The sequence below is a fragment of the Jaculus jaculus genome, chromosome 5 (genome assembly GCF_020740685.1).
Source record: "Jaculus jaculus isolate mJacJac1 chromosome 5, mJacJac1.mat.Y.cur, whole genome shotgun sequence".
Lineage (NCBI taxonomy): Eukaryota > Metazoa > Chordata > Mammalia > Rodentia > Dipodidae > Jaculus > Jaculus jaculus.
The window spans coordinates 43,868,468-43,884,777 of NC_059106.1; the positions used below are offsets into that span (position 1 = coordinate 43,868,468).

At 49.5% G+C, this 16,310-nt stretch overlaps 1 protein-coding gene across 2 annotated transcripts in view; it reads left to right on the top strand.

The window, feature by feature from the left end:
• The first annotated feature begins 9,501 nt into the window (after window positions 1–9,501).
• The window catches only part of Spsb1 (splA/ryanodine receptor domain and SOCS box containing 1), a 71,800-nt gene continuing 64,991 nt past the window's right edge, over window positions 9,502–16,310 (top strand). Inside the window, exon 1 of one of the 2 annotated variants that reach the window (XM_045150892.1) lies at window positions 9,502–9,681. The gene's annotated coding sequence lies outside the window, so the exon portion shown is untranslated. The remainder of the gene's footprint in view (window positions 9,682–16,310) is intronic. The other variant, XM_004657671.2, reaches the window with a different exon arrangement.

Below are 16,310 nucleotides of genomic sequence, written 5' to 3' on the forward strand. Positions count from 1 at the left end.
TGTCCACTATGGAGTATCTTCACTGGTGATTTCTCTCTCTCCCATTGAACTGCATACAGCATGGCTTTTTTCCAGCTTTCTGTCAGCTGGTGTACATGGTGGAGACTCAGCTCAGCTCCAGCAGGATTTCTCAGTGACCTTGCAGCCCAAGTATGTGGAGTCTTCACCAATAGAGTCTTACCATCTATTCCTGGTGAGAAACCAAGGACCTTGGCAATGGCCTGTAATGTTTTGGGGACGGGAATCAGTGACCTCGCTGGCCAACAACTCACTGGAAGGTATTCAATCCCTGGCTCTGAAAATTTTCCCCAGGACCCACGTAAGCCAGATGCACACAGTGGCACATATCTCTGGCATTTGTTTGAAGCAGCTAGAGGCCCTGGTGTGCCCATTCTCTCTGTCTCTGTCTCTTTCTCTCTCTCTTTAACAAATAAAAAAAATATTTTTTAAAAGGCCAGGTTTGGCACTACACATCTTTAATCCCAGCACTCAGGAGGCAGAAGTAAGAGGATCATTGTGAGTTCAAAACCTGCTCTGAGTTATAGAGTGAATTCTAGGTCAGCCTGGGCTACATTGATACCCTATCTTTGGAGAAAAAAAAAATAACAAACTGGTTTAGTGATAGGATTAAAAAATATCTTATTTATATGCTTATTTTGGGAGAGAGAGAGAAAGGCAGATACAGAGAGAATGGGCATGCCAGAGCCTCCAGCCACTACAAAGAAACTCCAGATGCATATTCCACTTTGTGCATCTGGCTTACATAGGTACTAGGGAATTGAACCTGGGTCCTAAGGCTTTGTAGGCAAGTGCCTTAACTGCTAAGCCATCTTTCCAGCTCCATTTAAAAATTTTTTTTGTTAAAATTTTTTCCCCATTCTGTAGGTTGTCTCTTTGCTTTATTTTATTATTTTTAATTTTTTGGTTTAATTTTTTTATTTATTTGAGAGCGGCAGACAGAGAAAGAGGCAGAGAGAGAGAGAGAGAGAGAATGGGCGTGCCAGGGCTTCCAGCCACTGCAGGCGAATTCCAGATGCATGCGCCCCATTGTGCACCTGGCTAACGTGGGTTCTGGGGAATCGAGCCTCGACCCGGGGTCCTTAGGCTTCATAGGCAAGCACTTAACTGCTAAGCCATCTCTCCAGCCCCATTTTAAATTTTTAAAAATATTTTATTTATGAGAGAGAGAGAGTCAGAGAGAAAGAGAATGGGCATGCCAGGGCCTCTAGCCACTGCAAATGAACTCCAGACGCATGTGCCACCTTGTGCATCTGGCTTACATGGGTACTGGGGAATCGATTCTGGGTCTTCAGGCTTTGTAGGCAAGCACCTTAACTGCTGAGCCACCTCTCCAGCCCTCTCTCACTATTTTATGTTATTCATTTTATTTTTGGAGACAGGCTCACTGTGTAGTCCAGGCCTCCTGCTTTAGCCTCTTGAGGGCTGAGATTACAAGTGGATGCCACCGCACCTGGCTCTGCCTCTCTTCACAGGTGTTCTCCTCTATGTCTGTGCCCAGATCATCCTCTTCATGCAGACACTTGCCATTGGATTAAGTCCCGTCATAATCTAATACGATTTCATTTGATGTCTGTAACAACTATTTCCTGATCAAGTCACATTCACAGATTGTGGGTGGGCATGGACTTTAAGGGTCATACTCTTTCCATTAATGTAGCATAGTGAGGGGGTAGCAGAGATGGTGGGTGGATAGTTACTTAGGGGATAAAATGAATGGGACACATAAATGGGCCCACTCAAAGGCCTTATGGTGCCCCACGTATCTCTCAAGTGCCCTCCTTGACTATGGAGCCAATCCCTGGGGGGTGAAATCTATTGATTTCCTTGTTACGTGGTCAGAATTATCCCAGGCTCCCTTTTCTGTGCTACCTCGTCCTTCTTTCTTGGGTTCATGCTCAGCCTAGCCTGGGCTTTGCAGAAGCTCTGGGTTCAAGTCCTGACTCTGTCAACTCTGGATATTCTACTCAGCCACTTTGTATGTTAGCATCTATATCATAAAACAGAAAGAGTCACCATACCTACCTCCTAGGAGGGTCACATGCAGTGCCTGACACATGGTCAGCACTTAGCAAATGTAGCCTTAAGAAAAATTATCCTCATTATACTAAGTGAGGTAACCCAGGCTCAGAAAGTCAACGTTCTATCTCATATGTGGATCCTAGCTTCAGATGTTTAGATTTGTATGTGAATTGGGAGTAAGAATCAGTAGTAGAGGCCAGGAAGCTAGAAAGGGCTCCTGAGGGAGGGAGGAGAGCAGAGGGGCTTAAGGAGAAGGGTGTTGTAGGTAAGTGAGTAGAGGGGCAGAATACTGGGGGTGGAATGGTCTAAGTGGGGTCAGGGGAGGGGATGGAGGAGAGGAAGGAGTGGGAGCAGGGCTAATCAAATTAAAGATGTTATGAATAAGCCATATGGAAACCTACTTCAGGCTGGCCTGGAACTCTCTGCAATCCTCCTACCTGTACCTCCCAAATGCTGGGATTAAAGGCGTGCACCACCACGCCCAGCTTAGCCTCACGTATTTTTGGTTAAGCTTCCTACTTAGTCTACAGCAGGAAGAGCCCTGCTGGAGAAGGTGTTTCGGGGGGACAGGTCTGGAGTTCAGCCCTAGGAATGTGCTCATAGTGAGCTTGTGCTTGCTGGTGCTGGTTTTTCTATCTCTGCTTTGGTTCTGTGATGAAGTGATCCAGCTTCCTCCACCATGATGAAGCTTCCCCTAGAAATTGTAAGTCTGAAACAAACACTTTCCACCCATAAGCACTTTTGGTTGGGTGTTTTTCTCAAAAATGGGAAGGTAGCTGTAGCACCAATCTAGTTGTACTCTTAATAGAGTTTTGCTATTATATTCAAGATGTCCCATGGCGGGGGATGACTTGGGTTGATGATCATGTCTAGTGAAATGCTATTATAAGTGCCAATATCACAACTACCATGTCACTATTTCACTGGAAGTGTTGTTGAAGGACTTTGCAATAATGATGGTCACAAGAACCAAGACACGCTTTCCTCCTTTTCAGACAGGGTCTCATGTAGTGGTGTGTGCACCATGCCTGGTCTGTGCAGGATTGGAGCCTGAACCCAGGGCTTCATGTGTGCTAGGCAAACACTCTACCAACTGAGCTACACCCTCAGCAAGGTCATGTAGATATTTCATGTATGTATGTGTGTGTGCATGTGTGGAGGGCAGAGGTTGATGTCGGGTGTTCTCCTGGATTACTCTTTATTTTATGGAGGCAGGGTCTCTCACTTGAGCCCAGTTCATGGATTCGGTGGATTCAGCTAGTACAGCTAGCCTGCTGGCCTCTGGGATTACTTGGTTCCACCTTCCATGCATTGGGATGGCAGATGGCACCATGCTTGCCCGGCATTTATGTGGGTGCTTAACAAATCAAACACTTTGCCAAGCAAGGCATCTCCGCAGCCCAGATCATATCTTTGTTTACATATTCCCAAAGCCACAGGATCTTTTCCTAAGCCTGGTCACCATCCAGTGTCTCGCAGCTAACAAAATTTCTCTGAATGGTTTCCTTCTTTCGCGATTAATGCTTGATAGAGCTATGCTGCAATCTCAGTTTCACCAGCAGGTGTCACTGTCTAATAATATGTGTCCTGCGCGAAAACTTCAGCAAGGGACAGAGGAATGAAAGGAAGGAACCTACTAATTCATGAATATGGCAAGACCAAGACCAGTAAAAGAAGACCCACTCTAGTTTCTTTAAAATATATTTAATTAATTTATTTATTTGAGAGAGGGAAAGAGGCAGAGAGAGAGAGAGAGAGAGGGAGAGGATGGGCACAACAGGGCCTTTAGCCACTGCAAACACACTCCAGATGCATGCGCCCCCTTGTGCATCTGGCTTATGTGGGGCCTGGAGAACTGAACCGGGATCCTTTGGTTTGCTGGCAAACGCCTTAACTGCTAAGCCATCTCTCCAGCCCACCCCACTCTAGTTTTTTGTTTGTTTGTTTGTTTTTTCATAGGGTCTCACTCTGGCTCAGGCTGACCTTGAATTCACTATGTAGTCTCAGGGTGGCCTCAAACTCTTGGCGATCCTCCTACCTCTGCCTCCTGAGTGCTGAGATTAAAGGTGTGTGCCACCATGCCTGGCTACCACTCTAAGTTTTAATTTTTGAGGCAAGCCTGTCTTTTGCTAGGGATTCATAATGCCATTATACTTCTTTCTGTTCTTTCTGGTGGGTCTTGCTACATTTCTGGGTTACAGATTGATCTCAGACTTTATTATTTTATTTTATTTATTTATTTTTTGAGGTAGGGATTCACTATAGCTCAGGCTGACCTGGGATTCACTATGTAGTTTTAGGGTGGCCTCGAGCTTACAGCAATCCTTCTACCTCTGCCTCCTGAGTGCTGGGACTAAAGGCATGTGCTGATTTTATACTTTCTTGAGTGACTATTAATCGTCAAACTCCTCAAACCCCTTTGATTCTATCTGAACACAATGCGCTGCACATGTTGTACTCAATTAATGTTTGCTGAATGAGCGTGTACGTGCACACACATGCACACACACACACCTCTCCCCAAACCCTGGGAAACTGGTGGAGCAATTCTACAGATAAAAAAACCCCAAAAAACAAACAAAAAAAACCCAACTGAATCCTGGGCTGCAGAGATGGCTTAGTGGTTAAGCACTTGCCTGTGAAGCCTAAGGACCCCGGTTCGAGGCTCGATTCCCCAGGGCCCCCATAAGCCAGATGCACAAGGTGGTGCACACATTTGGAGTTTGTTTGCAGTGACTGGAGGCCTGTTTCTCTCTCTTTTACTCTCAAATAAATAAATAAATAAAAATAAACAAAAGAGAGAGAAGAAAACTGAATCCTGGCCTGAGGAATGGCTCAGTGATTTAAAGGTGGTCACTCTGCAAACCTGCTGACCAGAGTTCAGATCCCAGCACCCACATGAAGCTGGACGTGCAGTTGTGTACATGCCTATAATCTCAATGTGACTATGGCAGAGGGAGGCAGTTGGGAGAACCTTGGTGCTCCATGGCCAGCTGGTCTGGCCTTGCCAGCAGCAAAACAGCAAGATGGAAGGAGAGGATCAACATCTGCCCTTGATCTCCAATTTGACCCTCGGCACATGTGCACCTCCCCAAACCCCTAATTAAAACAACAACAACAAGCCCTGAGCCTCTACAGGTTAAGCTTCTCATTCAAGGTCACACAGCTGCTAAATGCCAGAGCTGGCATTTGCTTATGCTTGTCTAATTCCATGTTGTTTTTAAAACTCACTCAATCAGTAAAAGGAACTCAGAGAAAGAAAACACATATGGCCTCGTGAGTACAGAGAGCATATACTAAGAGAACACATACGGCCTCATGAGTACAGAGAGCGTCCACTATGAGAACAAGTATGGCCTTGTGGGTGCAGAGAGAATCTACACTAAGTGAAAACATTTGTCTTGTGAGTGCAGCAGGAGTCTCCTCCAAGGATCCCAAAGGTGTCCAAAACTTCTCTAGCTGGACTTTGAGCCATCACCAGTAAAAGCAGTTTGCTGCAAAAGAGGTGTCAGAAATAATGTAAGAGCTTAAAGATGAAGAGAAGTGCTTTGGAACGCTATCTTTTGGGTGTAAGGTGGCTGTTGCATTTTGATCTCACAACGGCTATTGTTACCAGTACAAGAACTGCACAATACTGAGCCCATGAACCTGTTGTCATGGATTTTGGAGGAGAACAAAAAGAAAATGACATCAAAATAGAAGAAGGAGCCAGGTATAGTGGTGGCACATTAATCCAGCACTCGGGAGGGAGAGGGAGGAGGATCGCTGTGAGTTAGAAGCCACCCTGAGACTCCATAGTGAATTCCAGGTCAGCCTGGGCTACAGCAAGACCCTACCTAGAAAAACCAAAAGAAATAAATATAGAAGAGGGACTACTTGGAAAGAGGAAAGGATTCAAAGAAGGGAATGAGGGAGTGGGCAAAAGAAAGTAATGGGAGGGGATTATGATCAAAATACATAATGTACATGTATGACAAATTATCAATAAAAAGCTAAGAAAAGGGAAAAGCGGTTTATGTTGATTTGTTCCCTTATCCTTGTTATCTTTCTCATATTCCAGTTTAAAGAAGTGAGTGAATGACATCTCTGGCATTCCTGATGCAAGGGATGAGGTATGTGGGAGTGGGTGTGGGAGGGCTTGGGGCAGCTCTCCTGGGAGGCCAGAGCCACCTCCTTCTCTTTTCACTGTGGTGGATCAGAGCTCTTTGGCTTAAGACTTGAGTCAGGCTTCAAGCATTTAAGCTGACCTTCCAATAATGTTTACCAGCCAAAGTTACACTATCACAAGGTTAGACATCTTCTTAGCAAACAATAGCATTACACCCGGTTTACTCACAACCTAGCTAGCCTTCAGGATTGTTCAGCAGCGTTCTGCGCGCCCCAGAGATCCCTGCTGATGACTAATCCTCTAACATCCCACTGCCCAGTGTCAGGGGGGAGAGGAGCACCCACTCCATAGGGCGAGGTTAGGGATATGGATCATCAAGACACAGTTACCCAACTGGATCAGAACTGAGAGCTCAAGATTAATGCTGAAGAGGGGAAGGTGCTAGAAGACTTAACTGGGAGTTATCTTTTTTTGCGTGTGTGTGTGTGTGTGTGTGTGTGTGTGTGTGTGTGTGTATGATGTGGTGTATGCACCCATACGATGCCCACTGTGCTCACCTATGGCGGAATGTTCTCGCCTGCGGTGGCTGTAGGGGAACATCAGATGTCCCTCTATAAGCAGAAGTCTCTTACTGATCCTACACTTTCCAGTTTTTTCACAAACTCTGCTGTTTCTTTCACCTCTGCTCCCCTATGGGACTAGGGTTACAAATATGCCTTATCATGCCTGGCTGTTTATGTGGGTCCTGGGGATTGAACTCAAGGAGTCTCTCAGGTCTCTTTGGGCCCTTATGATTGCATAGGGAGTGCTCTAAACTATCAAGGCATTTCTCCAGCCTGGGAACTGTCTTGCTCAGGATCATCAAAAATGCGGTCTTGGGCTGGAGGGATGGTTTAGTGGTTAAGGCGTTTACATGTAAAGCCAAAGGACCCAAGTTTAATTCCCCAGGATCCACATAAGCTAGATGTACAAGGTGGCACATGTGTCTGGGGTTCGTTTGTAGCAGCTGGAGGCCCTGATGTGCCCATTCTCTCTCTCCCTCTCTGTGCCTCTTTCTCTGTCAAATAAATAAATAAAAATAAAAAAAAATTTAAAAATGGCGTCTTAAGCCAGGAGTGGTGGTGCATGCCTTATAATCCCAGCACTCAGGAGGTAGAGGTAGGAGGATCCCTGTGAGTTTGAGGCCAGTCTGGGACTACAGAGTGAGTTTCAAGTTAGCCTGGGCTACAGTGAGACCCTACCTCAAAACAAACAGATGGAGTCTTGGGTCCCAAAGGGACAGCTGGGACTCTAATCATCAGGAGTGTCCTCCAGTCTGCCCTAGAAGCTATTCCGCAAGTAACAGTCAATGTCTGGAGTAGTACCCCCTTGGGGAAGCTGAAAAGCACGGTGGCCCCTGGCACATGGCTGCAGTACCAGCCCTATGGGATAACCACATATACTTCCTGCACAGCACACTAATCATGGCTACCCTTCCAAGGCAGAGCTGATCAAAGCAGCTGTGATCTCTCCAGAATCAGGAGACATGGTTTCAAATTGCCAAGGGGCTCACAGGAAGGGGTTAGGAGCTCTTTTCAATGGGAAGCATCCCTAGGTTACTGACAAGACCTGGTTGTGTATCCAGCCTGGCAACTTGAACTTGGAAGAGCTGCAGGGGAGCTGGACAGCCCATGAAAGGCCACCTTGTCCACAGTCTGTGAGGTGTCTGTATTTTCATGCTGGATTCAAAGCAAAGCTAAACTGATTCTCAGCACAGTGAGGCGAAAAGACATTAGATCTGGAATCTACAGAGCAAGCAGCCTCTGGCAAGGCACTGTTGAGTCTTTGCAGGGAGTCTAACAATTACCCTGCCCATCACAGGGTTATGGTAAAGATTAAATAACATTATTACTTTTTTTTTTTTTTTTGAGGCAAACCCAACAGACTGGCCTTTTTTTTTCCCCCTGGTGAGAGAGAACAAGAGGAGGGGAGAGGGGAGAGAATTACGGCTCCAGCCCCTGTAATTGAACTCCAGACGCGTGTGCCACCTTGTGTGCCCGTGTGACCTTGCACATGTGCCACCTTGTGTGTCTGGCTTATGTGGGATCTGGGGAGTCAAACATGGGTCTTTAGGCTTTGCAGGCAAGTGCCTTAACTTCTAAGCTATCTCTCCAGCCTTAAATAACATTATTCACATCAGCTTTTCTAGTAATACTGCGTCCTCCCCAATGGACATTACACAAAGTGAGGAAACAGTAGGGAAACATAAAGGGATTTCACTTTTCAGATGGCAATTTACAATCTCTCCAGTCCTAAGGGGCTATACCTTTTTTTGGGGGAGGGGTTGTTTTGAGATAGGGTCTCACTCTAGCCCATGCTGACCTGGAACTCACTCTGTGTAGTTCAAGGGCTGGCTTTGAACTCATAGCAGTCCTCCCACCTCAGACTCTCAAGTGCTAAGATTAAAGTACTATACTTTTGGAGGTGGAAGGAGGAAAGGAAAATTCCTCTGGACAACCTGAACCACAGGACATTATGTGACATCCTCTAAGGTGAGGGACTCCTAGGCGGTCACTTATTCAACAAAATTTCAGCATACACAGGCTTACTGTCCCGACAGTTTTTTGTTTGCCTTCGAGGCAGAGTCTTTCTCTAGCCCAGGCTGACCTGTAGTCCCAGGCTGGCTTCGAACTCACAGCAAACCTCCTACTTCTGTCTTTTGAGTGCTGGGATTACAGGTGTGGGCTACCACGCTGGCTCAAAGTTTAGGTTTTTTTTTTTTTTTTCCAGTGAGCTCGGATTCCCTACTCCAGGACCTGGCAAGGCCGCAGCCCAGGCCTCGAGCCCAACCCTTCTCACGAACTCAGACCCATAGTCCCAATGCCAGCAGCGCAGCAACACCACGGACAGGGGGATGCAGAGCCTCTGCACCGCGATACCGGCTTAGCCCTTGGTCACGTGACATCCACAGCCAGGCAGCCTGGCGACCAGGCCCGCTTCTGCTCTCTAGCGCCCCACAGCGCTCAGCACTGGGAGTCACTGGAAAGGGCGGGGAAGGGGGCGTGGCAAAGGGCGGGGGGCGGAGCTTAGCGCGCGCAGGCTAGGGGAGGGGCGGGGCTGAGGCTGGGGGCGGAGCTTAGCGCGCAGGGGCGGGGGTGTGCGAGCAGAGCGCCCGCAGGCTAGGGCCAGGGGCGGGGCAGAGAGAGCGCGGGACGGGGGAGGTGAGGCCGGGGCCGTGAGAAGGGGCGGGGCGTGAGAGGCCAAGGGGCGTGGCAGGTCCCTCCCACTTTGCTTTTCTCGCTCTTTTTTCCCCCCCCACCCCCCCCACTTTGGAGCAGTCGGTTGCTTTTTCTGCTCAGCGAACAAGTCGCGCTCGGGCGGCCCGCTCGCTCGCAGCACATACACAGGCTCCAAGGCGCTGGCGCCGGGGCCGCGGGAAGGAGGTGACTTCGTTCCCTGCGGCGGACGCGGCCCAGGGTACCCGGAGCCTCCCGGGGCCCCGAAAGCAGCGGCCTCCCCTGGCTCGGTAGGCGGCGCGGGACATCCAGGATCCGGTGGGTGGGCGCGCGTGGCCCGGGACCAAGGAGGGTACGCCCGGGATCCAGCGCTCTGGGGGACCTGAGTGGGTGGGTTGGGCGCGGGACAGAGCCTGGGGACAGGGTGGACGTCGGGCCGTGGGGACCCTGAGGTGTGCAGTGGTGGTGGGGGGCGGTGCTGGCTCCGTGAGTCCACCTCGCCGCGGGTCCCTGGGGAGGGGGGCCGGGCGCCGCCCAGCGCTGCCGCTGTCGCCGCTGCAGGCACGGGCGGGCGGGTCGTGGCGGCTCCCGGGTCCCACCTGCGGGGGCGACACTGCTCGGTGTGTGTGGGGGGGGCCGGCGGTAGAGGGGATGACATCCTCGGCGGCCGCTGACCCCATCAAGAGGCCTGGGGCCGACTTGGGAGTATGGGGTCGCCCCAAGGGCTCGCGTTCCGAGCACTTATCCCTACCCCCCCACCCACCCACCGTCAAGGTTGGCGGATCCCTCCTGCACTGAGCTGCGCGACCCCACTGCGTTAAGTTCGTTTCGCTCTTCCCGCCACGCAGGGTCTGGGTTTGCAGCGGTCCAGACCGGGCCCCCTCGGGCTTCTCCGCCCGGCCCCCTATAACGCCTCTCTCCCGGAGACCGCTGGGTGACACTCTGCGCCGCGCCACCCGCCCCGCCGCCCCGGAGCCGCCAAGGCTTCTCCCAGCAACGGAGGTTATGTCAGGAAATCGATGAAAACAGAAAAAAAAAAAAAAAAGAAAAAAGAAAAAGAAAAAAAAAACTAGAGCAGCCTGAGTCTGCTAGTGGAGCCTCAGCATGGCTCACCCTGCGTCTGGGATGTGTGTGTGTAAAGACTTAGTAAATTTTCAAGTTTACGGGATGCAGGATGGTAAATGGTGCCCTAGAGGATACTGGAAGTTTTGTGTGTATGTGTGTGTGTGTGTCGGGGGGTTGATGCCTGAGTGTATCTGTGTGTGAGTGAATAAATGTTTGCCTGTGGGTGTCTCTTTATGCTTGTGGTTGTGAGTTTCTGTGAGTGTGTGTGTGTGTGTGTGTGTGTGTGTATCTGTATACATCTGTGTGTGTCTGAGTGAGGAGCTGATTTATGTGCGCGCAGGTGTGTGTACATCCCTGGTAACCCAGCAATAGGACTAGCCTAGCCCTGGCTCCAGAGGGCTACTTAGCATGGCTCTCCTAGCTTGGTTCTGGAAAGTGGGAAAATGCAGTAACATCAACAGGCTCCCTGCTAGGGAAGCCCCTGCTGGTGCCAGTTAAGGAGGGCCCAGGCTTGTCCCCCCCCCCCATCCCTCTGAAAGCGAACTGTATAGTGTAGTGGTGAGTTGGCAGGGGCTGCTTCCTGAGTGAGTAATATTTAATTAAACACTCCAGCCAGTAGCATCAGAAACTGCTCCCGTTGAGTTTTAACAGGTGTTCATGGTAAGGGTTCTATCCCTCATGACTAAGGCTTGGTGTCCTTGGCAGAATTTTGTGTGTGTGTGTGTGTGGTGGTGGTGGCGGCGACAGCTTTGGTTTGCATGTGTTGTGGGGGTGGGTGGGTGGGTTGTGGCGGCAGCTTTGGGGGTAGTTTTCATCCTGGCTGTTGGGTGTGAGGAGGGAGTGAGTTGCTTTTCTCTTTTCTCCCCCATGCCTTCCTAAGCTCCCCTTTAGGGAGGCAAAAGGCCCTGGGTTAACATCAGTGAGTGGCGCAGATGGAAAGACTCCTGGAGCGCTACATCACTCATAGAACATTTAGCTAGACCAGCCCTTTCCCAGTGGAGGCCCAGAGAGGGTGGGTGACTTACCCAAAGTACACAGCCAGGGCTGAGAACCAAGACTCTCAAGGCCTGGCTATTGCTGTTGGTTACTGTCCCCAGCTCTGAGGTCATGGGCCAGGCAGCTGCAAAATGATGGGCTGGATTAGATCATTTGAAGTATTTCTTTTCCTCCTCTTTTCTTATTGCTTTTTTTTTTTTTTTTCTTCTGCAGGAAGCACTTTTTCCACTAGGTGAATGTGGGTATGTATGTGTGTAGATGTGCTCACATGTGTGTGTTGGGTGGTGTGAAATTGTTGAATCTAAACTTACAAGTCTTTTTTTTTTTTTCTTGCCAAATCTGGTTCCCACCCTCAATCAGCAAGAACAGACTCTTGGGAGAAACAGTGGCTTTCAGGGTCTTAAAGAAGGAGTGGTCCTGCCCGGGGCCCCAGAGTGAGGTCACTATATGGGGTAGGTAAGGCTGCATTTCTTGGGCTGATTCAGCAAGGCTGTACCCACCCTTCAGTGGGTTCCTCCAGTTGCTTCATGAAAAACAGGCCCCCTTGGACTCAGCACAAATGTTGAATTTCTGCCTGCTCCGGGAGACCAGTGCTGCCACCATGGCTTGACCAAGATGCTGCGTCTTGTTCATTTGTCAGGGCCTGCTCCTTTCTTGCACCCGCTGCCTCCTCCTGTGTGGTTGGAAACTTGGGAGCAGATGTGCTCACCCCTCAGCAAAGCCTCTGATCCCCAGTGCAGTCCTGAGTTTAGTTTAGGAAGTTTGTACCAGTATCTCTCCAGGGACAGAATGTAGCTGGGGTATGCGAATCCGTTCATCCTTTCATTGTGGGGTTTTACCAGATAGGTGCGTGGGGGCAGGCCCAGCAGTCTGCCTAGGGGTGGGTGCATAGGCCCTCCATTTTCTACAGACCTCATCAGGGAGACCAGGCCAAGCAAGGGCCTATCAGTTGAGCAGGGTCAGTGGGGAAGAGCACTTCCTATGAGAGCATGAAGGCCTGAGGGGGGCAGAATTCAAATCTCCAGATCCCACATAAACTGCTAGGTGTGACCACATAAACCTGTATCTCCAGTCCTGCAGGGGAGCAAACAAAAACAAGACCCCTGGGGAGCGGAGAGTTGGCTCAGTGGCTGCTGGCTTGCAAAGCCTGACAGCTGGGGTTCATTTCCCCAGTACCCGTGTATGTGCATGCACAACAGCAGAAGGACCTGGTGTGCCCATTCTCTCTCTCCCACTCTTGAATATATATTTTTTTATTTTTGCTTATTTTTTTGAGAGTGAGAGAGAGAGAAAGAGGGAGGGAGGGACGGAGGGAGAGAGAGAAAGGGCACGCCAGGGCTTCCAGCCACTACACATGAACTTCAGACATGTGCGCCCCCTTGTGCATCTGGCTAACATGGGTCCTGGGGAATTGAGCCTCGAACCGGGGTCCTTAGGCTTCACAGGCAAGCGCTGAACTGCTAAGCCATCGAATAATTTTTTGTTGTTGGTTTTCTCAACGTAGGGTTTTGCTCTAGCCCAGGCCAACCTGGAATGTACTATGTAGTTTCAGCATGGCCTTGAACTCACAGCAGTCTTCCTACCTCTGCCTCCCAAGTGCTGGGAAAGGCGTGAACCACCATGCCTGACTAAAATAAATATTTTTTTAAAAGCAAGACCAGGCAGATGAGTGATGGAGTGGGACACACATTGTCTTTCAGCCACCTAGGCATGTGTCCTTTGGCAGGTGAACATATGGGACACACATACACACACACATACACAGGCAACAACAAAGATAAAGGGCTAACATTTAGCACTTATTTTCCCCCAAGGTAGGGTGTCACTCCAGCCCAGGCTGACCTGGAAGTCACTATGTAGTCTCAGGGTGGCCTTGAACTCCCAGTGATCCTCCTACCCCTGCCTCGCATATGCTGGGATTAAAGGAGTGTGCCACACGCCCAGCTTCACTTAGCACTTTTGATGCACTGTTCTCTCTTTCCTGAACAGCATGCTCCTTGATCTAAGAGTCAAAGTGTCTTGGCAGCCAGATGCCAGCCCTGTGCTGCCCAGGGTTCTGATGTGCACCCCCATCATATTCCTGGTGGGAAGTGGCTTTGTGACATGCTCTTGTGCCAGTCTCTGATCTGAGTCCTTGGCACGTCAGCCTGTCTACACTTCTCCGGAGCCTTGAGCTGTGGATTCTCCCTTCTTCCATCCCCTTTAGCTATAGAGCCAAAACTCCATTCCAAATTCTGTAAAAATTTTTACCCAAAACCAATATAGCATTGCTCCTCTCCTGGCTTTCCTTCAGCATGATTGTGTTAATTCTTTAATGGATATTTTTTTTATTAAGGAAAATTTCAAACATCTGTCAAAGTGGAAATAGTAGTATAGTGAACGGTGGGGGAGATGTCTCAGTGCTTGCCTTACAAGCATGAGGACCCAAGTTCAGTCTCCAGAACCCACACTTAGAAAGGCCAGGCACGGTGATGTGGGCTTGTAATCCCAGTGCTGGGAAGGCAGAGACCAGGCTGGGCCACCCTGGAAATCACTGACCAGTCAGTCTGCACACACACACATGGGAATATAACGAATGAGTCCTTAGGTTTCCTCACAAACTTCAGAGGTCACAGCAGGCGTAGTGGCACAGCCCTTTAATGTCAGTACTTGGGAGGCTGAGGTAGGAGGATTACCATGAACTCAAGTCCATCCTGGGTCTACAGAGTGAGTTCCAGGTCAGCCTGGGCTAGAGTGTGATTTTTCCTAGAAAAGAAAACCCCCAAAATTTCAAGGGTCAATACATGCACATGTACACTAACACATATGCATATACACACTGGCATATTCTGAAGCCAAAAATATGTTGTCAGTCCATCTGTAATTACTTCCTAAGAAGTATTTAAGGGACTTCAGGTCTCAGAGGGGGGGAGTGCCTGTGACTCCATGTGAAGGCAAGGGTTGTGTGGCCTTCCTGCCTGGACAGTGAGGTTGACTCTGCGCTGGCAAAGGGACTGTGCAACCATGAGGAAGGAGCTCACTAGGGGATCCAGCTGGGTGACACTCCCCAGAGGCTCTGGGCAGCTTCTTGCTTGTTTAGTGTTGTTAAAATCTGTTCATTGCCCAATATTAAAAAGAACAAGTTTGAGCATCATGAGGCATACCACATCAGCCGTGGGCTTAGTCTGTCCCTGAAGAGTTGGGTAAGAGAAACCGCCAAGACACAGCCCCACTCTGCCTGCCACTGAGGCTCTAGCCTTGTGCAATGCCTGTGGGGGGTCGGCAGGCCTGGGCGTTAGGGGACGAGGGAATGATTTGTTCATAAACACTGGACCAGAGCTTAACCCAAGCTTAACCCTTCTGTGAATTTGCTGTGTCAGCAATGGATGGAGGAGGTTGAGAGTCTTGGCTACCTCAGGATGCTTCTAGAAAAATAAGGGATACTGTGGGTGATGGGCCCAAGGGGAAGGGAATTGGGATGTGAAACCCACACATGGGAAAGGACACCTGAGTAGGTCTTCAGCAACCCTGGGTCAGGCAGAGCTGCCAGTGATGACTGTTCGTGCTGTGAAAACTGCTCCGTAGGTTGGCCATGTGGGGGCCACTTGCAGGCTTTGTTTTAGGGGCTACTCTGTCAAGTATGCACTGACATTAATTACATTGCTCATCATTGACAAAATGCCTGACAAAAGCAGATTCAGGAAGGGTTTATTTTGGCTACAGCTTGAGGGCACAGCCTTCACAGTGGAGGGCCGGAGTATGGTAGCAGCAAAGTAAGATGGCTGGTCACACTGAATCCACATTCAGGAAGCAGAGAGATGAATGCTGGTGCTCAGCTCACTTTCTCTCTCTCTCTCTCTTTTTGTTTTGATTTTTTGAGGTAGGCTAAGCTGACCTGGAACTCACTCTGTAGTTCCAGGCTGGCTTCAAACCCAGTGATTCTGTGGATTGCTGGGATTAAAGGCATGTACCACCATGCCCGGCTGCTTTGTCCTTTTTATTCAGTTGGGTGGACCCATGGAGTACAGTCCACATTCAGGGTGGGTCTTCCTTCCTCAGCTTCACCTCTCTTAAAAATATTTTATTTATTTATTATTTATGAGAGAGAAAGAGGCAGATAGAAAGAGAATGGGCACATTGGGGCCCCTAGCCACTGCAAACAAACTCTAAACACATGCATCACTTTGTGCATAGGCTTTAAGTGGGTGGCAAGCACCTTAACCACTAAGCCATCTCTCCAGCCCCAGCTTCACCTCTCTAGAGACACCCTCATTGACACACCCAGATGGGTGTTTCCTAGGTGATTCCAAGTCTGGTCAAGTTGATTGAAGCTTAACTATCACAGCACCCTCTGTGTCTTCCACTGTGTTCTGGTCACCCATTTTCTGAGGAGCAAAGTGCTTTCCTCTGGCCATCTAATCCTCATGTGGAAGTAATCACTTCAGACAAACTAGTAAGCTTCCCGTTTCCTACAGTGGGAACCTGGGAGCGCATGGCAGATGGACAGTGAGGTGTGCCATCATGGTGAAGGGGACATAAAATTGGGTCAGCTGAATTAGTTATGTGGAGATCCTATGTTTAATGTTGCAGCTCTGGGAGTAACAAGGTTGGTTAACATCTTGGTCGGTTGGCAGAAACATGCATCAAACACTGTCCCGTCATGCTCCAGCTGGAGACCCTGGTCTCCCTGGGTTTAGAGGAAGGGCAGAATGGAGGGCTAGAGGGGACTGTCACTTAAAACTGCCCCATCCGAACTGGGAAGGTACAGAAGATGGACTTCCCACCAGTACTGTGGGAAGTAGATTTGAGAGGGGTTGTTCACCACCCTTGAAGCACTCTGATTTCTCTTCTCTGCAGGCCAGACCTTACAGTGGCCCACAGTCATTGAGAGCAGTGAGCTTCCGGGG